A 23,664-nucleotide genomic window follows, 5' to 3' on the forward strand; every position below is an offset into this window, starting at 1 on the left:
TCATTTTCTGCAAACCGCCTATCCTAAAGGACAGCACAGTACTGTCCGACAAATCAAGGCTGCCCTAAGCAGATCTGAGGAAGCTCACGAGGACATCTGATCCATCCGTCAGCCTGCAGAAAGACTGGAAAGCGGGTCCCGGGTGGGAGCCACCGGGGCCGATCGGTAGACGCATGAAGAGATGGAAATTAAATACCAGGATCAGAGGCTCGGAAATGCTCCTCGCCCATGGTCTGTTTTTTAACCCCGCATATTCACATTTTTCTCTGAACATTCTATCTTTTTGACAAATATAATTAATTTTAACAGCTTCTGTTAACTTACCCCACAGGTTGCTGCTGTTGCCTTTAAACAGTAGACTGCTGAGAAATTGATTTGTTTGAGCCCTCTGCTTAAAGAAACCACGTTATAAAATATGTATAAATGTCACTGTTCGGGCTGCTGCTTCAGAGAAGTACAGAAAAATGTTGCATTTTACCCCCTTTCACAGGAGTCCACTCACAGCGGACATTCTCAAGTATTACCCATCTGCTCGCACACACAAACCGACTGATTACAAGGCATTTTCTTTTAAAACCTCCTATTTATTTTTAACTGGTACAGAGTCTAAGGGAATTATCTTAATTGCTACGTGGAAGAATGAATTGCAAATGCCTTTAGTTAACCAGAAAAACTATTTTTAACAGCATGGGGCCAGGTGGGAGTTGCCAAGTTTGCCAAAAATAAAAGAATCAACCGTCAATAAAGCAAATGTGTTCGACCATGTGTTAAGATAGCAGGGAGAGCAGGGGGAAGCCACTTCCACCTCGGCCGACTGAAGTCCAGCCACTAGAGCCTAAAGCCTTACTTCAGAAAGTATACGGTGTCCTGGATCTTTCCGCGTCATGTGGACTGGTTCTTGGGCTATGGAGTATTTCCTTGGTGTTTACAGCTGAGAAGCTGAAAGCAGGGCCAGATGTACACTTGAACCTGGGGAGGTGCTGTGTGTTCCTCCACAAAGATCTAGATGGAATGACCACCAAAGGGGCCCAAAACTAAGACTGTATTTTAAAAAGATGTTTAACTGGCCCAATGCATTCTAGAAATAGTTACAGCAGCAGTGGTAACATAAATGCTCGACAAAAATATCTATACAAAGAAATAACCTCTTCCTCTCCGATTGATCACAACACAAAATGCTTGCCTGAGGCCCAAACAAGTTTATACGAGAAAGTCCATTTCCCCACCCATTCACATATTGACATGCACCCATTCAACCTGAAACTTACAGTCAACATAAAGTATTTCCATCAGCGGGCCTGGCCTTAACCCTGTCGCAGGTCCTTACCTCCATCCACTCTCCCCTCCCACACACACCTGGCTCCCAGTTCCAGGGAAATGATGATAAGGATCAGACCCATGACCACCGCTGGCGGTCCCAGAACCTGGGGCTGCTACTCCTGTCTATCAGGGAGGCCAGGGGCAGGAATCCCCGTGTGCGGGCTTGTCCAGATCCCCATCACGGCTGGCCTCATAGGGGTTTTCCCCCGCACACAGTCACGCCCCTGGGGACAGCCAGCCAGCCCACGGTCAGCCCCCTCTTCCCAGGGACCAAGTGCCTGAGGCAGGAACAGATTCCAGCATGCACATGAGAACACGAACTTCCCAGAGAGCCACGGACCCCAGGAGCGATCCTGACAGAGTCATCGCTACAGAGGGATCCTGTATGCTGGGAGGGAGCAGGTCACAGGACTCAAGTGTTTCAGCGGGGACCTAGGGAACCCTGAATCGGGGTTACACCGTCGGAGTCTGAGTCCCAGGTCTACTCGTGGGTGCCACGTGCTGGCGTACCATCTCAGCATCACTTAACAAATTAATACTATTATTACTCACTAATAAAATAAGGATCTCAGCCAAGGCCACAGGGTCTTGGGAAGAGAGGGCCAATACTTAGCCTGTCCCTGCAGAACACTGGATGGCGTGCCTGGTGATGACCCAACCCGTGTCCCTCCCAGGACAGAGGGCTGCAAGAAGCAGTCTCTCCCAGCTAGGCCCTACCCCGTCCCTGCCTCTGCCCGGCAGGAGAACCGCTCAGGAGAGTCCCTCCCCGGCCGGGAACCCCAGGAAGTGCAGGAGGCAGACTGCCTATATTCCAGACACACGGATGCCAAAGTTCCGTGCCTCCCTGGCTGGGGAAGAGACTTGGATTAGAACCAGCCATCAATCCGGAGGGGCAGGAGGTGGGGAACAGCACCAACAGAGCCGAGAAATGACCTACTAGAATGAGAGGGCCGGGGACTTGACCCCGTGTGAGCAGGACAAGGACAGTCTTTGAAAACAGAACAAGGAGACTGGCTGGCTGATCTCCCTGGGGCTGCCCAAGAAGCCTTGCAGGAATCTGGAAATTCTAGAAGGAAAAGACAAGGGCTGAGCCAACACCTTCCAGAGAAAGCCCCTGCAGGCCCTTGGATCCGCGGCTCAGGAAGAAACACAGACAAGAAGCAGGAACCCAGAGCTCCAGTGGGGCCCTCCCCTCTCTCCACGGAGAGCAGGCTGCAGTTCCATCGGCATCATCCCCGCCGCCCGGATCGCAGCCTCCTGGCTGTTTCTCATCTTAGAGAGTCCCCGGAGATGAAAGGCCCAGCGAATCTTGCTCTGGTTTGTGGTTTCCGATGTTGGCAGCCATGCCTCTAGCCTAAAAGTTGGAGGAGGATCACATGCCCCTTGTGCAGACCCAGAGCTCAAGGGGGACCCTGGAGGCCACGACCGAAGACCAGCGTGACCAGCGCTGGGTCCCTCCAGTGCCCCGGGGAAGCAGCAGTCAGGGTGGCTGCAGGGCGGAGGCATTTGCTTCTGGGGTAAGGCAGTCCTTTCCCCTTCTGTCGGGGGAGAGGGAAGCTGTGTTGGCAGAAACGGGGCAGAGACCCTAATGACTGGGGACGACGTCACTGAAGTCGCACTCGGGTCAGAGCTGCCTGGTCCCCAGGGCAGAGCTCGCGAGGCCCTCCCCTCTGAGTCACCAGCGCCTGGAGAACCTCAGATCACCTTTCCCTGGGGCTTTGTGAGGCCGGTCAAGCTTCTCCTACCGCATTATCGCAATCTGTCAAAATAAAGCAGCGCACGCGCCTCTCTGGGTGCAGGCAGCCAGATACCCCGCCGTGTCTGCCAAACCACAGCCACCACTACCCCACCATCACTTTACAGAATAAAAGCTAAGGGCTGTGATTTGTGTTTCCACTTGGTTGTAGACATTTGACAACAAGCACTTATTTCTTTCCCCGACACTTTTGTTGAAATTACAAGGTTACCTGGCACCGCTACAAATATTAAGGCTTAATGACAAAATGGCACAAGAAGAAACAACGGACCCATCCGAACCACGGGAGAACTAACGCTGGTTCCAGAAGTCAGCAAACTGAGGGCATGTGGGGTTTTCACCGAAACAAGCAACAACTGCAAGGCTGGATAGTAAAAGCAGGACAAAGTGCGACACATCTTAATGTAGTGGGGAGTTGTTCATTACGGACGACAGAGGGGGAGCCCCTTTGGGGAGAAAGTGGAAATGTCTGGTTTGAAGTTAGGAAAAGAAAAATCCACAAGAGCCAGAGTATCAAGTTTAGAAATATTAACGCTCTTACATGAGAACACGCACAAATGTACCAAGAAGACAAGAAAGACCTACAAAGGATTCTAGCACCACACAGATTGGCCATTCCAAGACCGGCTTGCTATGAACTGTGTTTTTCATCTATTTCCTTCTCCCCTTCCCACATTAAAAAAGACATGTCTAGAAGGAGATCTCAACAGGTAAGCTCTCAGGTTGAAATCGACATGGGGTCCCTTTCTCGGGCTGCAATTCAAGATGCTGCCCCAAATGGGCTACAGGTGGGACTGAGTACATAACCACCCGAAAAGTGGGGTACAGTGTACTGGGCGCAGGAATGAGCCGGAGAAAAGAGCCCAGAGCTAACACACGTTTCTGGGACAGGGACGAACCCCACCCTGCGAGTATACCTGGGGGTGGCTGGGGGCAAAGGTTGATCCGCTGGCAGGGTGCCAAGTGCTGGGAAGGAGCCAGGCCGACAGGGCCACAGATGCCATGGGTGAGGTCGTGGACACCATGGGGCATCCTCTAGGCATGGTGGCCATGCGCCAATTAGGGCCAACTCCAGGGTCACGCTGAGCTTCTTGAGCTTTTCCAGCGTGCTATCAAAAACCTGTTCCCCCAAATTACGCTAAAAACATGTAAGTCGAGAACCATCATACGAGGCGGACTGTCTGAGCATGCTAGGTGCCCAGGAAAAGTGTGTTATCAGGAAGTGTGTTGCCATCTCATTCTAACATTGGATGCATTTATCCCATGTTAATATTCCTCAATGGTTGGATGGCATCACCGACTCAATGGACATGGGTTTGGGTGGACTCCGGGAGTTGGTGATGGAGAGGGAGGCATGGTGTGCTGCAGTTCATGGGGTCACAGAGTCGGACATGACTGAGCGACTGAACTGAACTGAATGTTCCTCTCTCTGACATAGAGATCATGGATCAACAGGATCCCACAGCGGCACAATTATTAGGTTGAGTCAAATTAAAACGCTATTACTTAACCATTTTTTTGATGTTTGGGTTGGGTGCTGCCCATGCTTGGATGTGGAACTGGACGTGCATGGGAGCCTGAAGGATTTCCATTGCTGTGAGCCGCTGAACACATCTTCAGCCCCAGAGCCCTGTCTTAGAACTTTCCCAGGTCCACAAAGAATGTGTGCAGTGACGTCCCTGCCCGAGAACCCAGGGCAGATTACAGCACATGGGGTCTTTAAAACAAAGGCTTCTTTGAGAAGAATGAGTGGCGGCCAGAAAAGAAAGAAATATTGGCTTTAAAAGGCAAAATTGAGCGTATATGGTTGAGAGAGGCCTCCATGACTAAAACAGACACACTCGTGTCCCACTGTCCCAAAGGAGGCTCACCGATTATTTCTAGCTTCTCATCCCCTCAATACAAAGACTCAGACTTGTTCAAAGATTAAGGAGCCCTCTCTGCTAAGTCACCCTCTGTGACCTGCACACTCCGCTATGACCTTCAGCCGGGCAGCCTCCTCAGACGACTCTTGGCAAAGGTTTCTGGATGTCTATTGGGCTGGTCAAAAAGTGCATTCGGATTTTTCCATAAGATGTTATGGAAGAAAATCCGAACAAACGTTCCGACCAACCCAATACAAGGCGGGGGCTCACGGGGACCACTGCAGTAGAACTACTCATTTCACAGATAAAGGCCTTTAAGAGGGACCTGCTGGGGAGCAGGTTCTGCAGGCCCAGGGCCCACAAGTGACTCTCCTCCACGGGAAATGGGGGGAAACGGTACAGGGAGACCCTCCCTGGGCCACACCCCCGTGGCTGGCTTGAGACTGAGGGTCAGTTCCTCACGCCCAGGCAGGACCACCCATCAAAGCCAGGCCGCCTAAGGCTAACATTTTAAAGGCAGCATGTATTTCTGTGTTATTACTAATATTTACTCCAGAGCCGCATGCAGGGACCTGCTTAGGAGTCCCAGGCAGGGACGCTGCTGCACAGACTCTTTGGGAGCCTCTGACTCAGAGCTGAGAGACGGTCTGTCCTACTCAATACTGCAGGGAGTAAGCCCAGGGCCTCGACAGAAAGAACACCAAGAAAGTTTGCTCACCTTCTTTTTTCTTCTGGCTTTAAAATGACACTGTCAGCTCAAGGAACAATCCCTCCCACCCCCAAGCAGGATGAAAATCAATCATTTCTGAGAAGTTGGCACTTTGAGACTCTGTAAAGGTTTTGTGGTAAATGGCTAAAGGCACGTTGAAATTAACTCAGGATGCCCTCACCCCACTCCAAGTCCTTGCTCTGGTGGTGGGAAGGGGACTGAAGTCTGTCCATCAATATTTTCTCAACCACATGCCACATGAGGGCCGACAACTGAAGGCTCTCCTCACAACACACCCACATCCCTAATCCACTCCATCAGAAAGAAATCATTCTATGTTCAGGACATCCTACAGGGGACTCCCCTGGTGGTCCAACGGTTAAGACTCCACACTTCCACTGCAGGGGGCATGGGTTTAATCCCTGGCCAGGTAACGGTAAAGCATCCACTTGCAACGTAGGAGACACGGGTTCAATCCCTGGGTCTGGAAGGGAATGGCTACCCACTCCAGTATTCTTGCCTGGAGAATTCCGTGGACAGAAGAGCCTGGTGGGCTACAGTCCATGGGGGCTCAAAGAGTCAGACACCACTGAGTGACCAACACTTCCTCTTTCAGGTAACTAAGATCCTGCAGGCCTGTGAGGTTGTGGCAAAAAATTAAGAAAGGACATCCTGGAGGTTTGTAACTCTCAGACTCTTGGCTCATTAAAGATGCACCAGCATCAGCAAGCTGCTTTCTTCCTAAAGACGTCCATCTACCATTTTGCTCGAGCCACTCAGCATGGCATGGGACTATTTCCCTAATTCATTTTTATTCTTTGTAATTAATATGTCGAGAAGCCCTAACACGGCTCCATCCTGACTCGAGTTTCCTAGTGTAATTTCTGTTGACTTATCTCTATAGCAGCAGCGACAGCAGCAACACCACTACACTGAACTGTATTTTGCTTCAGAGTTAATTACATGTATTTTGCGTTTGATAAATGAAAATACCAGATGCAATTAATTGAAAGACAATCAATATGATCCCGCTATTAAACGTCCCAATGAAATATCCAGAGGCTGCTGGAGATCCATAGTCATCAACAAATTGAAAACACATTCCAAAGGGGGTTTTTGAAAAACCTGAACTTTTACCTGGAGTCATTTTATAATAACTCACCAACATAAATTTGTCCACAAACTCTATAGTTCACACGATGGGCTGTCCGTCTTTTTTAAGAGAATCCAGCTTCATTGGTTCAAAACCATTTAAGGCGATGAAACCCTGAAAGCAAAATGAAATGGGTCAGTAGAGCTGAGGCAGTGATTTCTTTCTTTGTTGTTTACATCTAGCCATCCTTTAATTGCATTTTTCCAATGCCTTCGATTCTAAGCTACCAGAGGTTATTAAATGGTTTCATTAAAAATACTATTTGTCTTGCTTTAGTCACACACCAGATCAAATTAAACAGTAGAGCACCAGAACAAATGATCTCTTTCCATCTATTTTGACACGAAGCCAAGTGTGCAAAACCAGAAGGTGATATTGTGTCATCGCCGTGAAAATGTCATTTAACTTCTTTACATCTCCAAGTAGCAAGCAGAGGGACAAAACAATCAATACCTTCAAGCAAACCATCTTACCAGCAGTTTGAGAAATATGGAATTATAAAGTGCAAACCAGAATCCCATGGTTTATAAGTGCCATTAGCATAAATGCTGACAACTGTTAATCCACTGTAACTGATTAACGGTTGCAGTTGTCATTAATAGAAGGCATTTTAACTTACTACTGAAATTGATTACTCAGTTAAGAATTCAATCCTAATGTTCAATAAAACTGCACTTTCTTGGCAAATGCAATATGAAACGAGGTGATGCATTAAACAGCACTCACATTTATTTTACTACACGTGGAACGAAGAGGAAATATATGGGACCTTCCACATTATCTGAACCACTTCCTGCGCACTCAGAGCAGAAAGAGGGGGTGGTCGCAGAAGTTACAACTCCCAGGGCTGAGAGAAAAGGCAAACACCTGGGCGGCAGGCGTGTCTTCTCTGTGCCTTTCCCAGGAAGGGCAGAAAACAACTGCAGCACTGGAGGTGCCAGGCGGCAGGGGTGTTCATGTCTTCAGGCAGTCCTTCTCAAGTCCCGTGAGAGAGAACTGTTGCAGCTGACCCTGACCATTTCCAGGCTCACCTTACAATCAAGCAGGATTCAAACGGCTGATTGATGTTTTTTTAAAAATGTATGAAATTACTGTAACCTGCTTCCCAGCTGCACTCTACTTTTCAAACCATTCAAAAGAAACCACACTCCTGAGACTTCCCTGGTGGTCATACGGCTAAGACGCCACGTTCCCAATACAGGGGGCCCAGGTTCAATCCCTGAGCAGGGAATTAGTTCCCAGTGCTACAAATAACAATTCCACATGCTGCAACTAAGGCCCAACACAGCCAAATAAATAAAGACTCTTTTAATTAAAAGAAAAAGAAAGAAAGAACGCCATATTCCTGTCTCTTTCTAAGGTAAGGAAGGTTCAAACCCTGACACCAGTCCATTAGTACTGAGTCAAGAACAGGAACATGGTGGTCTCTATGGTCAGGGTTAGCATATACCCAAACTCAAGAAGTAATTCACTCCCACTGTGCCCCACATTACCTTACACCCAAACTTTCCAACTCAAGGGAGTGGGTGGGGAGAGCAGAGACATCCAATCTCTGAAGTGCTAGGAAGGGAAAGACAGTCACAGGCTCTCAATGGTCACAAGCCTCTAACGACAGTTTCCTGTTGACTAAGTATCTATTACAGCCAAGGAAACAATCCTTTGGAGACAGCGAGAACCTGCCTAACAAACTCTCATCCACCCTTCAAATCCCATCGCCTGGACATCGTGTGTAACACCTTCATGTCTGCCTGCCATGCTGCAACATACTCTGCACATCATCAGGTCTCTAAAATATTTTAATGTCTTGATTACACATCATTCATCTCCAAATCCCTCCAGGTCTGGAACACAGTGGGAAATCAAACATGGAACACAGTGGGAAATCAAACATTTAACTGGAAAAAAAAATTACTTATATAAAATACATTATCATATATAGAATATATTTACACACACACACACACACATGTTTAAAAGGCTTCCCAGGTGGCTCAGTGGTAAAGAATCTGCCTGCCAATGCAGGAGATGCAGACTTCCAATCCCTGGGTCAGGAAGACCTCTGGAGAAGGAAATCGGAACCCACTCCAGTATTCTTGCCTGGGAAATCCCATGGACAGAGGAGTCTGACAGGCTACAGTTCATGGAGCTACAAAACAGTCGGACGTGACTGAGCCACTAAACAAGAACATACAAGTGTGTGTGTACACACATGCATGTCAGCAACATTCTTTTCAACTAAGGCCTGACGACAAAGGTGACATGTTAAATCTACCTGATCTTAGTGGTGGGTACAGACTCTCTCCTTGATACTTCACAGTAAAATTAATTAAATAGGGAACAGACAACCTCACCTGTGTAGAAGGCCTCACAGAGGAGGTGACCTTCCATGGAATTTGAAGCCAAAAATTTGGAAGAGCCTGCAGTCTACCCAAGTGAACAGTGACAGCTCCTTTAGCGGATTAAGAACATTAAAAAGCTTGGAAGACTGTCAGAATCTTTAAAGCGAGTGCCCATTGTTACTTGAAGGTGGAAAAGAAGTACTTAAAAAGGCTGGAGCCACAGAAAGGCTAAAAATTCAAGAACACTTTGTTTCCGTAGATACTTGATGACAGTACAACGGGGAGCCGTGCCCTGTGGATTCGCCAGGGGAAATTTTCTTGGCAGGATTCCTCTAAGAACTTCCAGGAGTATACAACAAGACACAGAAATGACTGGGCTGATTAAAATCACCACCACTCCTAAACCAGCAACCCCAGGAACCTGAGCGGGCTGTTCCACCAAGTACATGACTCGGCCTCGGCCAGTAAATGCCAGGAAGCTCCAAGTTGACTCGGCTTCATCTGGCCAAGGGAAAGGGCATCTATTTTTGTACGATAACCTGGGTGAATCTATTAAACATCACTTGGCAAATGTGTTCTGTGCACAGTCGATAATGATGAAGGTGTGAGCGTGTGTGTGCACACACGCACATACGGGAGGTGAGGGATCACACACACACACACACACACCCACACCCAAGAAGGGGCAGCCCCCAGGGCCAGAGGGGAGGGATCACACACACACACACACACACACGAGAAGGGGCAGCACACACACACACACACGAGAAGGGGCAGCCCCCAGGGCCAGAGGGGAGGGAACACACACACACACACACACACACGAGAAGGGGCAGCCCCCAGGGCCAGAGGGGAGGGATCACACACACACACACACACACACACACACGAGAAGGGGCAGCACACACACACACACACACACGAGAAGGGGCAGCACACACACACACACACACACACACGAGAAGGGGCAGCGCACACACACACACACACAAGAGAAGGGGCAGCACACACAGACACACACACACACACGAGAAGGGGCAGCACACACACACACACGAGAAGGGGCAGCACACACACACACACACACACACACACACGAGAAGGGGCAGCGCACACACACACACACACACACACACACACACACACGAGAAGGGGCAGCACGCACACGCACACACACACACACACACACACACACACACACACACACACACACACACACACACACACGAGAAGGGGCAGCCCCCAGGGCCCTGCCGGAGTCTGAGCCAAGGCTGGGATTTTCATGCAGGAAACTTACAAATTGAGACACATTGCCTAGCAGGGTCCCCACCACCTGGACTTTTAGTTTCTTCTTACACTGAATTGAGCATATGAAAATTACCTTTTAGGTCTACAGTGTGTGTGCGTGTGTGTGTGTGTGTGTTAAAACTGAATGAGATGCACTCTAAAAAGGTCTGCAAGGGGGCCTGAGAGGCTCTGCCCTGGCTCGTTCCAGGAGGACCAGTCTGCTCCCACCTGAACTTCGCGCTCTCAGGAGCATCTGCGGAGCTCTGCTCTGTGGCCTGCAGGAAGGCCCTGCCCCGTCCACACTCCACAGAGAAGACGGGCTCGCGGGTAGCCCAGCATGGGCTCCCTGGGACCACCCCCCCCCCCCAACACTACCTGTGGCAGATATCACAAAGTGCCCACTTACCGGCACTGACTCTGGATGAAGTATTTCTAATGCCTCTAAAGCTTTGATACGTCAGCTCTGCTACCAGCCGGGGCCTGCCTGGACCCCACCTGGATTCTCTGCTCTGTCAGACTCACATTTGGGTCACTGAGGCTTTGAAATGCCCGTCCTCTGTCCTGCCATGGGCGGCGGGGGCAGGCTTCCAAGGAAAGCACCTCTGTTCCTCTCCCTCTGGCTGGGAGGAACAAGGTGGCCAGTGAGCAAAAGCAAGGCCTGGACATCTGTGAGCAGAAGAGGTCCTCAAGGGGTAACTGTGGACAGAAGCAGGAAACCCTGGTGCAGAGAGAACACTGGTCTTGTCTGGAACCTGCCCTCCTTCACGCTGTGCTTATCTCGGATCCAGGGGGCCCCCTTCACATTTAGTATTTCCGGACTTCCCTGCTGGTCCAGTGGTTAAGAATCCGCCCACCAATGCGGGGGACAGAGGTTCGATTCCTGGTCCACATGCTGCGGAACAAGTAGGACCCCTGCGCTGCAACCAGTGGGTGCGGTGAGAAGTCACTGCAATGAGAAGCCCCCACGCCGCGACCAGAGTAGCCCCTGCTCGCTGCCAACTAGAGAGAGGCTGTGGGCAGCCACAAAGACCCAGTGTCCCCAAAAATGAATTTAAAAAATTTAGTACTGCAACACTAAAAAACCAGAAAGTAGTCCACAGACTCTTCCCTCAGGCAATCACGAATTTACTGCAGTTAGAGGGGCGAGTGGGGGGAACGGAGCGGGGAGCGTGGCGTTAACAGGACACCACGCAGAATCCCAGGCTCCGCGGGTCAAGGTGACCAAGGCCCTGGGACTCTGTTCCATCTGAGATGGAGGTGACAGCGTCTGCTTCACGGCTGATCAGGTCCTTTAGAAGCGATCATGCCTGGGGGGATCGGCACAGGGCCAGGGTCCAGCGAGTGCTCAGTAAATGCTAGTGGTCATCGGATGCTGGCACGCGACTCTGACGTGAGCGTGTCGTCACCAGCCTCCGCGAAGGACCAAACCAGTCTCTGCTCGCATCATGAGATCAACGGTTCCCGTTTGGCCTAAGAGTCCAGTACCCTCGCCAGGTCACGAAGGGACCCACACGCTCCCCACGCAGGGTGGGTCTCCGCCCTCCCCATGGGGAGAGTCCTGAGGCAAGGCTGTGCTCAGGAAAGGAACAAGAGACTGGGTGGAGAAACGTCCAGAATCCCGGGCTTCGTGCTCGTCAACATTCTCTTGGCTCAGATGCTGCGAGGCACCCCTCTCAAGGGGGTGCCTACTGTTATCCCACTTACAACTGAACATCCTGAGTGAAGTCAGAGACAGAGAACTATCGCATGACAACCCTTAGATGTGGAATCTAAAAAGAAATGACACACGTGAACTTATCTACACAACAGAAGCAGACTCACAGACGTAAGAGGATGGACCCAGGGTTGCCAGGAGGGAAGGATGAGGGGAAGGGGCAGTTAGGGGAGTTCGGGATGGACAGGTACACACGGCTGTATTTAAAATGGATAACCAACAAAGACCTGCATAGCACAGGGAACTCCGCTCAATGTTACGTGGCAGGCAGGATGGGAGGGGAGTTTAGGGGAGAATGGATACATGTGTAGGTGCGGCCGAGTCCCTTTGCTGTCCACCTCAAACTATCACAGCCATCGTTAACTGGCTATACCAAAACAAAAGAAAAAGCTTTTTAAAATAAGTATGACTGAAGTGATGCACAGTTACTCTCGGAAATGCTGGTCAGCTGCCCACAGCTGCAGGGCCCCACCCCGGGGCATCCAGCAGCCCACCTGTGCCCCAGGCAGAAGGAACCCACTCACTTGCCCATGGGCTGCAGTAAGAGGATCTCAACAGACACGGAACCGGAGCCCCAGCTCTAGACAAAAGCCAGTCCTGGGGAGCCGTGGTGACCTGAAGGTCACCCCAGGCCAGCCCTGTGTCAGCCTGCTCACTGTTCCCACTGCACACACCAGCCGCACAAGCACGTGTCAATCTGTGCAAAAGGGGAGTGACCCTCCGGGATGGGGTCACAGTAAGGATGTGAGGGCATGGGAAGTGGGTGCCAGGGGCTTTCCCATGTATCCACAGCAGGGCCTCGGAACTGTCTCAAGTTCAAGGGTGGTGGGCGGGGAAAAGCCTCAAGCAGACATGGAACCCAGAAGTCCACAGAGAAACCAAATGTCTGCCCTGCAGAACCGACCTGCCCCTATCAGCAAAATGAAGTCCTCTGGCCAGAGAGGCACACCCAGACAGAGGTGTCAATCTGAGGCCATGGGCTCCTGGAGCACAGCTCATGGGACCCCTGAATAGCCTGGACCCCTCCCCCAACCCCCACCAGCTCCTGGTTCACACCTGACCACCCTCAGCAGCTCACCCCCACATCCAGGGACCTACGATCATCCACAACAGAAAGAGATGATCTCGGACTTTGACTGGGCCAGGGGGCCAGAGCTGCATCCGTGGGGGGCTGCTGGGAGCACAGATGGGCATCTCTGAGCAGCAGAGGGTGAGGTGGGTTGAGTGGGAGGAGCCAGGAGCTGCTGGGATGTAGCCCCCCCACCTCTGCCCCTGGGCTCAGAACTTGGGGGCCACTCAAGTGTGATCTGACCCCAACCAGGACCTCAGGCTGACCCAAGTCGCCGGGGGTGGGGCCGAGCCTCTCAATAGTAACACAGCCCCCAGAAAGACCTGGCCCACCAGGCATAAAACAGTGTGGAATTCTGCACTGGTTGTCACCAGGGAAGGACTACGTCCTCCAAAGACGGAAAAGCTGGGCAAGATGGAGTTAACACGGTGACCCGAGATGCCTTCCCCTTCTACAGCCATGTCGTTCCTTCCCAGGATTCAATTCCATGTACGATTGCCTAATAATGAATAAACTGTATTAATTAGCTTGGAAACAATTACCCTTTATTGAGGGGGGATGGGGACCCTGAAAGTTAATTTTCCATGTCCCGATACAATTACGCTAGTATCAAGACACCTAAGGTCAAATCAACACTTCATGATTACCTCTACGTCCAAGAGTTTCAACTTCAAGAAGAAACATGCCCTCCAGGCACAAACTTTACATCCAGTCTTTATAGAGGGAATGTTTATGGAAATTTTGTAATATTATATATCTTCAGCTGGATTTAAGCTTTAAGAACATGAAGAGGCCCAACAGCCAAGATTTCAGAACTCTGTCTTCAAATATAAGGACAGCCAGTGGAAAACTGTAAGGGAAGTCCTGGAGCCCAGCCACTTTCTTAAGGAAAACAAAATAGGATATTTTCTCACTGTTGTCTCAGATGTAGTCAATTAATGTGTCCATTCCTCGGCTGTCTTTGAGCTTTTTGCTTTCGCACCCACCCTACAGAGCCAGCAGCTTTGAGCCGGGCTAGGTGACCGGGAGGAGCCTAGCCTCATGGCATTAGCTGGGCTTCAACGCCTCCGCTGTCAGTGACTCCAGAGATGGAGGAATAAACAAGGGCGTCAGGATGCCAGATTGGGGGGTGGGGGTGGGGTTGCATACAGCTGGAAAAATGAACATGGGAAGCAAATGGACGGGTGCTCAGGCCGGATGTGAGCCAAGTTTTGAAAGAAAGAAAAAAAAAAGTGGAGCCGTGAGCAGCAACCCACACACACGACGACGTCATCCTGTGAATTCAAGCAGCGTTCCCACACCCTAAACTGCCCAGCTAGCCATGGAAGTACTGGTCTGAGCAGTCTGACCCCCAGCTCCCAGAAGCCTGGCTGAGACCCCAAGCGTCTGTCCCAGTGTCAGACAAGCCATGAAGCCGCCTTGTTAACTGTGAAATGCCCAGGGTGGAGACTCCTTTCTGGGGGAGGACCCCCTTACAGTCAGCCTGGCTCGATGCATTAGGCAACAGGGGGCTAAGTCCACAGGGCAGAGCAGAGATACTGTAGGTGGTCTCTTGTGGATCCAGACAGCAAGTGAACCAGAAAGCTACAGGCCCAGGCACTTCCACCTCTAGGAGAGGTTCCAGAACCTGCCAGGACCAGGAGAGAGATGGGCTGGCCCACGAAGAGAACACAGCAAGTAGCAACCACTAACCAGCAGAGCATCTTGAAAGAACGCCCTGGCCTCGGCTTCCTCCCTGTTAAGACTGCAGGGCACAGAAGAGGTGTGCTGAGCTCCTGTCCATCAGACACCCCGCTGAGCCCCCACTGACCAGGCCGACAGGGTCAGACAGTAAGCACGTCTCCTGATGCTCAACACACAGACATAAAACCCACTGAGCTGAGGATCTTTAACGTAAAATCCACGGATGACAGAGTAGAACGTTTGAAGAGTTGGTGAGACCAACACCCCCCCACTCCCACCACTTCAGTGGGAGTATGAATGGGCACCTTTTCTGAAAAGTTAGATTTCATCCCCCAGCTCATTCTACCCCTAGGCAGTAAGTAGAGGAGGAGCCAAGATTTAGATAAAAATAAATCATCTCAGGGATTTCCCTGGCAGTCCAGTGGTTTAGACTCTGCACTTCCAATGCAAACGGCGTGGGTTTGACCTCTGGTCGGAGAACCAAGATTCCACATACCACGCTAAAAATATAAACCATCTAAGATGATCCCTAAAACAGAAAAGAGTTGGATAACTACTTCTGCTACACTATAGACGTGACAAACAGCCATCATGGTATACCTACATATATTATGATAGCTGTAATCTCAACAGATTATTTATTCAGTTTTAAAAATTCAAAAATACTTCATAACTTAGGAAAAACACTTGTAGGTCAAATGGAAAAACAAATAAAAAACAGACTCCAAATCTTATAAATTAAAAAAATATTCCTTAAACAGTGAATTTCACTTGTTAGTGTACGCATATATGCACGAGACAGAAAATACACCCGAAGTGTTAAGAGAAATTATTTTTCCATGCTAAGGTGATTTTTAAAACAGAAGTCTTTTGGATCATAAAAATAAGTCTTCACATTTTCCTCGATTTCTCCATTTTCTGTAAAGGGCAGGTTTCTTACAATCTGGAAAATGCACAGTGAGTGTGTGTGGGCTTCTACATCAGGAGAGGGAGCTGAGGCTGGGAATACAGAAACGGAGCCCGGCCGCAGCGTCACTGCAGAACGGCTCTATCCAGGATCTAAGTCTCTAAGTAACTGCTGCACTGTCCAGGTGAGTCCAAAAGGAAGTAGTAAGTAAGTATGCCCTGCAAGCTCATGAAGTTTAATCTAAAAACAGGGTGATGGGACTTCCTTGGCGGACCGGTGGTTAAGACTTCACCTTCCAATGCAGAGGGTGTGGGTTGGATCCCACATGCCTCAGGGCCAAAAGCCCAAAACATAAAATATGGAAGCAATATTGTAACAAACTCAATATAAGACTTTTAAAAAGTGGGCTAAAAAAAAAAACAAACATAAAAAAAGTCTTAAAAAACAACAAAACAAAAAGGTGTCCCTCGTATGGATGCCAACACATCAATCTGAATTCCAGTGGCCAGTTGACCTGGGAGAAGCTCAGGGGGGCAGGGGAAGGGGCACCAATGCAGTGGGGATCCCTCGACTCCCATGGGGAGCTCAGAACCCACTCTCCCCAGGGCCTGCAGGACAGGATGGTACCGTCACCAGGTGGGACTTGGCAGGCTCCGGCCACGTTCTTGGCTACAGACTAGACTGCAGAAGAATGAGCAGAGCGAAGCATAAAATACAAACACACACACACATATATATATATGACTAGAGAGTCAAACAGCTGAGTTCACAAGTCCTGGAAAAATTACTCACAAAAACAGTGACTAGATTTAGATACCAACTGCTGCTGATCATGGGACTACAGGCAGAATATCGAGCTGGGAGGAAGCTGGGTAAAAATGAATTCCGCTAGTTAACAGCCCCTCAGGCCCAGACTCTCACTGGCTGTTTCCCCATCTCCAACTCTATCATATACAGTAAGGGCAGCGACCACTTTACCAGGTTTGTCACGGGTTTAGTTGGTCAGCTCCAGGTGAGCAGTGAGGAACATTAATACCTCCGTCGTGTCCGACTCTTTGTAGCCTCATGGACAGTACCCCGCCAGGCTCCTCTGACCATGGGATTCTCCAGGCAAGAATACTGGAGTGGGTTGCTATTTCCTCCTCCAGGGGATCTTCCTGACCCAGGGATCGAACCCGTGTCTCTTGCACTGCAAGCGATTCTTTACCATCTGAGCCACAGGGAAGCCCTGATGGCTTCCATTAGGGAAGGCGAGCAGGGACAACATGATTTTTTTCTTGGAGAACTTGGAGACCAGCCACTAGTGAAGAGCACTGAAGAAGGCTGTGAGTAGCCCCAGAAAAGTTGCCTGATCCCTTGTTTCGCTTCTTCACCAATAAACCAAGGGCATGACCATTCTTACCTAGAATGAGGGGTCGCAGTGGGGTGACGTGTGATGCCACAGATAAAGCGCTCAGCTCTAACATGTATCTGTGAACACTTCTACTGTGTGACAAATGCTTTTCTAACAGGACTAGGGTAATTCAAGAATCCAGAGTCCTGGGGAGAAGTAAGGCCTAAAGGAAATTCCGTTTTATTTCAAAACAAAGGTATTCAAACCCAAACCTACAGGTTCAGGGGAGATTCCGGTATGAAGTGAAGTGCTTCACTGCCATCAAATGGACCAGCTGCTGCACCTGCAACCAGAGAGACGACTTCACTTTTAAAATCCATTTAAGGCCTGTCGCAGGGAGCAGGACGCAATGCAACTCCACAAATACAAACGTGAGTGAAGACTCCCAAGGTCGAATGGAAAGGAAGTTCACAGTTTCAAAGTAAGTTTCCTCTGCACGCAACAAATTCTAGTCTTCAGAATGAATCCCAGGGACTTCCCTGGTGTTCCAGCAGTTAAAGACTCCACACTTCCCATGCAAGGCTGTAGAGGACATGGTTTCGATCCCTGGTCGGAGAACTAAGATCCCACATTCTCACTATGGCACGCGGTGCAGGCAAAAAAAGAAAGAATAAATCCCAGAGCCAGATGAGACCTCAGAGAGCATCTTACCATGAAAGGGAACCTCCCCCTACAAACGGCCTGATGATACAAATCTGATTCATATGTATCAGGCTAAGTAACACTGGGGATCGTCAAGGAACTTCCTGACATACCGAATCACTCCGTTGCACTCATTAATTTTGAAAGTATAGACGACCTTGCATGGGGGTAATAACTTCATAAATGCTGTCCTCACTGACAGGACACGTGTGTAAATACACAAGCATGTATGTTTTTAACACAGTGTAAATACATCTGCTTTCTGAGGGAACAGCAGCTTGAAACTTTCCCTGTGAAATCAGATTCTGGGGCTATGTCATTTCACAGCTCTCATGAAGGCATGCCAATGCCAGTGAGGTGGTCAGGGCTTCCTCTAAAGAAATCATGCTCACGCAGTTTTTAACTTCTCTCGTGCACCAGACCAGAACTCCCGTCTGTTATTTTTCCAGCAGCAGTGCTAATAAGCCATCAAAATCCAGTCACCTTTTATCCCAACTTTTGTTTCACTCTGTGTGCACTGTTCAAAAACACAACGGCGCAGACGAACAAAACTCACACAGTGAAGGCAGGCTTTTCCGCTGGTTTCCCGAACCAGCCAAGCCATCAGAGCATGCAAGCTTCTTCAAACACCACCCCACGGACACCTGCTGCAAGATGCGGGTAAGCTAAGCAGAGGCCAGAGGTGCCTCGCTCCTTCCTCTCAATTTGCAACTCTCAGGTTTCCGCGATGGGATTCCTCTTACCTGGGGTTGCAGTCTAAGACTGGGTTAAAAAATCTTGGGATGGAATAGTCCTCAGCAACAAAAAGGAACCAGCTGGCAATATAAGAACCTGAATGAATTTCAAAGGGAACTGTGCTGAGTGAAAACACTGCCCCCAAAAAGCTACATATCATCTGATTCCATTTCTATAACATTCTTAAGCGAACATTATACAGAAAATTACAGAAATGGAGAACAGATTAGAGGCTGTCAGGTTTTAGGGCCTGGGGAGGAGGCCGGACACGCTAGCTCCAGAACTTTCTCTGAGTGAGCAGGGTCTTGGAAGTCAGCCAGCCCTGCTGACGAGCCTGTATGTTGGCCATGAACTGTCTGCGCCACCTAAAGTGGGTGTGGCTGGAAATGGGAACAGGGGACACCGTTGTGGGTTGTGACACTGTTGTGTATCTTCACTGTGGTATCATGTTCCATGTGCCCCCACAACTGCAGGAGAAGTGAATGCACCCAAACAAATACATGTAACACTGGGGAAATCCGAATAGTATCTGTGGATTATATCAATTTCCTGGTCATGTTATTGTCACTATGTTTTGCAAGATGTTACCAACTGGGGGAGGACCAGGTAAAGGGTCTGAACAACTTACATGTGATTCTATGATTATGTCACAATGACAAGCTTAATTACAAAAATAACAAGTAGCTTTGTCCTGTTTTGTCTGCTCCTTTGGCGCATGTTGACCAATAAACAGGGCGATTCCTTTTTGTGGTGGACCCGGGTGTGTTTACAAGGAGCCACGAGGAGCCGAGCCTGTTGACGCGCTTCACGCTCTGAACTGGGATCAGTTTCCTCTGGCTGCCGGGGTACATGGCTCCTGAACCCTGACCTTCTCCGCTGGAGCTGGCAAAGATGCTTGCTATGTAAGATCTTTCCTGGGAACAGGCACAACTGACTGGTTTCTCTTGCCCAGCTGCTGCCAGCTGCCCAGGGCTCCCCAGGTCACATCTCACAAAACAGCTCCAGAGAGGACAGAAGAAAACCAGCCCCCGCGGCCGCTTCATGTGGATGAGTGGGCGAGGAGCCCCAGGACTCCCGGACCCCACTGGGCTGCCTCAAAACACCAGGCGGCAGGCTGGAACAGGGCAAGACCATCCCTGGCTGACACATGCAGTTGTACGCTGGGCTGGCCGCCTTCCAACACCCAGCTCGCTCAGAGAAAGTTCTGGAGCTGGTGAGTCCTAGCAGATTGCCAGAACCAGTGAGCCACCTGTCTGAGCTGACCCACAGCTTACATTCCTGCTTTTCCAGCAGCCTGGGGACCTTGAGGCTGCCCTCGAACTCCCCATCAGCCTCTTGTGACCCAACTTAATCACACTGTATCAACCTCAAGGTCTTTGGTGGTGTTCGGAGTCTGTCCCCTGAGATCGCCTGTTGTCTCCCTTTTAAGGAGAGCTGGCAGTCAGTCCCAACACTCCCTGGCACCTCCCTGCTGATTCAAAGAACCCAGAAGGAGAAAATTACAGGAGCGTCTTTGCTGTCTCGCCTTTATTGTCTTCAGGGTCACACTTCTTTCAATCCATTCAACAGGAGTTTATCCTTAATGCCTCCCAGAAACAATCATGAAAGCAGTCCCCCTCTCCCCAAAATGTGCCATTCGGTATGGTGTACAGATAAAACATATTTCCATCATAATACTATCTTTTCAGATTCCATAAACCCTTAAATAGCCATTTACTCAAAAAAGCTGAACGCTTTCAAGCACTGCCCAGCTTCAAAGCTGATAAAGAAATAACCAGCGACTCCTCCACGGGAATAAAAATTACATTCTACATAAATTAAATATATAATTTGATTAAACATGTTTATGTCTTTGTGATGACATTTAAAATAGAAGTAATCATTTTCTTTCTCAAAAGAAAAACTCTTTCAAATATAATTCGAAGCTGTCAAACCTATCGCCTGCTACAGATCTTTTAAATGTCACGTACCTTCAAAGGGGGATGGCAGTTTCCTTTTAAATATGCAACTCCAAACAGTGCGTTCTGAATCAAGCATGTATTAAAATACACCGCTGGCATTTACCCTGATTAAGTAGAGCCCTCTCCCCTTGTTCCGGAGGATCTGCTCCGGAGAGCAGCACTGAGCACGTCTCCTCCCCAAACAACTCAGAGGGGTTAATCCTTCCACACTGGCTGCGACGCACCTGGCCACTGGGACCAACACCAAGTCACACCCTGGAATGCCTTAAGGGGGCAAAGGTATTTCTTATGATTCCTGCAGTTTCCCTTCCAGGTATCTCATTGAACTCTGTGTAACCCAATTATGGCATAGCATCAACGGCCCAATTGTAAGATGGTGTTAATCAGATGCAAAGAAAAACTCCAAACTCATTCTTCTAAGTCAATGACCTACATATTCAATTGCTTCTTCTCCAACTCAGCAGCAAACACCATGCTATATTTAAACACAGAGCACAGATATATCCTTCTGAAATGCTTAGAGACACAGATAAAGCCTTACACTGTAGCCCTCCTCTTCTTCTCAACTTCAGGAATGCAAGCCTTTGTCAACATCAACTGTTTGGGGAACTCAAGACAACACACATGGTCCATGGCACTACTGTTTTAATAAGAAGGTACCAAGGGTTGGGTGTTTTGTAAAAAGTAAAGATGAAGCTCCAATACTTTGGCCACTTGATGCAAAGAGCTGACTCAACTGGAAAAGACCCTAATGCTGGGAAAGACTGAGGGCAGGAGGAGAAGGTGACGACAGAGGATGAGATGGTTGAATGGCATCATCGACTCAACGGACATGAGTTTGAGCAAACTCTGGGAAATAGTGAAGGACAGGGAAGCCTGGCGCGCTGCAGTCCACGGGGTTGCAGAGAGTCAGACACGACTTAGCGACTGAACAACAAAAGGTAAAAAGCATCTTCACTGGAAGGCAAGCAGAATGCAGCCTGCCTCCCCAGCCTCTGGCCAAACTACAAGTGCTCACAAAGAAAACAGATCAAAGGACTTCAAGTCAGTTAAGCATGTCGCATACCAAGTGTCCAAAGGAGGTGCAAACTCTTCATAACTGCTCAACCTCAGAACTAGGGACCAGCATGGGAATCATCTAGGAGTCAGCAGAGACGACAGCAGAAGGAACACAGAGCTCTCAGAGTCTAAGACCAGGGAAAGGGGACTTTTCACTGCCAATCTCTTTGTATCTCAGCCAAACATGATGAAATGTGGGTAAGTCAACTGCCTCACCGCCACCCTCTCCAACCAATGTTGCAGAAGGATCCTAAAGTTATCTCAAGAAGCATCAAGGCAGAGGCTGGGGAGACCACCCAGCCCAGCTCTGCACCTGCTGCCTTCCTCCTGGGGAAGGGGCGCTTCCCATGGAGGAGGGAGGTGAGCGGAGGCCAGACCCGTGCCCACATAACTCAGGGAGCCTTGGAGACAGATTACCTACTGTCTGGTGGGCAGCCTGGGAGAGGACCAAGGTTGGGTGGGGGGTGGGGGGGTGGGGGAGATACGCTTCACAACCAAATCTGGGCTGGAGTTGGGAAACCTCAGCTGTGGATACCTTGCTGTCTCCTCCTACACTGTGACCTCAGGAAAGTCGCTTTGCCTCTAGGAAACCAACTTCTCTCGGGGATGGGACAGGAAAGCTCCAGAGCCACCAAGTCTCTGTAACTCCAGTTCTAATTCCATTTAAAACAGCCAACTCCTGAGACTTAGAGCTAATTCTCTACTCACTGGGGCTTGACAGAGAACAAGCACGTGGCAACAAGCGCTATGACGGGAACTTCTCTTTCTCTTTGGATTCTGGTGTACGTCCTTCCTTGGGTGTTGAACCCCTCCCGCACCCCCCCACTGCGTGGAGAAGGGCCAGTAAGCACCACCCATGAGGCCAGACCCTGCAAACTGACCTTGGCACCCATGCAGAAGCCAGAAAGCACAGCTGAATCTACACATGTATGTGTCACGGGGGACCTTCTGCGTGCTTCCTGCACCCCCGGTCTCCTCGTAAGAGGGGCGCCTTTCCAGTTAACACCACATGTGCTCCCGTCTCCCCACATCTGGGGCCCACAGAAGTCATCCGGCCAGCACCCCCGCCCCAGTAGGCTCTTCCAGCTTCAGTGCTATTTTTTGAGCCTTGCTATCTATCAAGCTTAATGAACCCAGTGCATACACACATATCTGTAGCTATAGCCATATATACACGCATCCACACATCCAGAAAGTGGACTTCTTCCTGATGGTCAGAGTCAACAGCTCCTTCTCATCTGCCGTCCACCCTTCCCAGCTGGACCCCACACCCACACCACTCCATCTATTCTGCTACAGCGCCAACGGAGGGGCAGGGGCTGCTGAGAGGCAGATTTGGGGACAGACATAACCTTGTCTTCAAGAAATTCCAGAACGAGCAAGAACAGAACACCAAGCGCTAGAGAAGCAGATATGGAAGGAGGAGGGACAGCAACTTCGCCTGAACTCCCACTCAGACGCTCCCAAATCACTGTCTTCCTCGGTCCCTCCAAGGAGCGCCAGATGCACCTCACCACCCTCCCCCCCCTCCGCCTACCAGATACTGGACTGCAAGTCCCTGCCACCCACACTCAGATTGTTCACTAGCATGGAAACCACTGCATTACCACGCTGGAGTCCGAGACTCAACCAAGTCCAGACCCTGACTTAAGTTTCTGATCCTGGAACTGACCATGCCTGCCCCTACGTTTGTCCACCTCCACGTTGGAATCACATCAATTCCGGGGCAAGAATGAAAACTCCAGTCATCTTCTCTAAAAACACCTAGAAAAAAATCCAGTTGAGACAAATGTCATTTTGGGAGAATGACCCAGTCCAACTCAACTGGTCTAGTCCTTGAAGTATTGTAAAATGTAAAAAAAAAAAAAAGTGTTAGTCACTCAGTCTCGTCTGACTCTTTGCCACCCCACAGACTGTAGCCCACCAGGCTCCTCTGTCCATGGAATTCTCCAGGCAAGGATACTGGAGCGGGTTGCTAGTCTCTTCTTCACGGGATATTCCCGACCCAGGGATCGAACTCAGGTCTCCTGCATTGAGACAGATTCTTCACTGTCTGAGACACCAGGGAAGCC

At 49.6% G+C, this 23,664-nt stretch overlaps 1 protein-coding gene across 9 annotated transcripts in view; it reads right to left on the reverse strand.

Annotated features, from left to right (window-relative positions):
* CTBP2 (C-terminal binding protein 2) overlaps positions 1–23,664 on the reverse strand; it is a 169,583-nt gene that overhangs the window by 110,805 nt on the left and 35,114 nt on the right. For 7 of the 9 annotated variants that reach the window (XM_061162883.1, XM_061162885.1, XM_061162886.1 and 4 more), the window contains exon 2: positions 6,813–6,917. The gene's annotated coding sequence lies outside the window, so the exon portion shown is untranslated. Of the gene's footprint in view, positions 1–6,812; positions 6,918–17,411; positions 17,455–23,664 lie in introns of those variants that run through there. The other 2 variants (XM_061162887.1, XM_061162881.1) reach the window with 1 other exon arrangement.

The sequence above is a fragment of the Dama dama genome, chromosome 15, assembly GCF_033118175.1.
Source record: "Dama dama isolate Ldn47 chromosome 15, ASM3311817v1, whole genome shotgun sequence".
Taxonomy (NCBI): domain Eukaryota; kingdom Metazoa; phylum Chordata; class Mammalia; order Artiodactyla; family Cervidae; genus Dama; species Dama dama.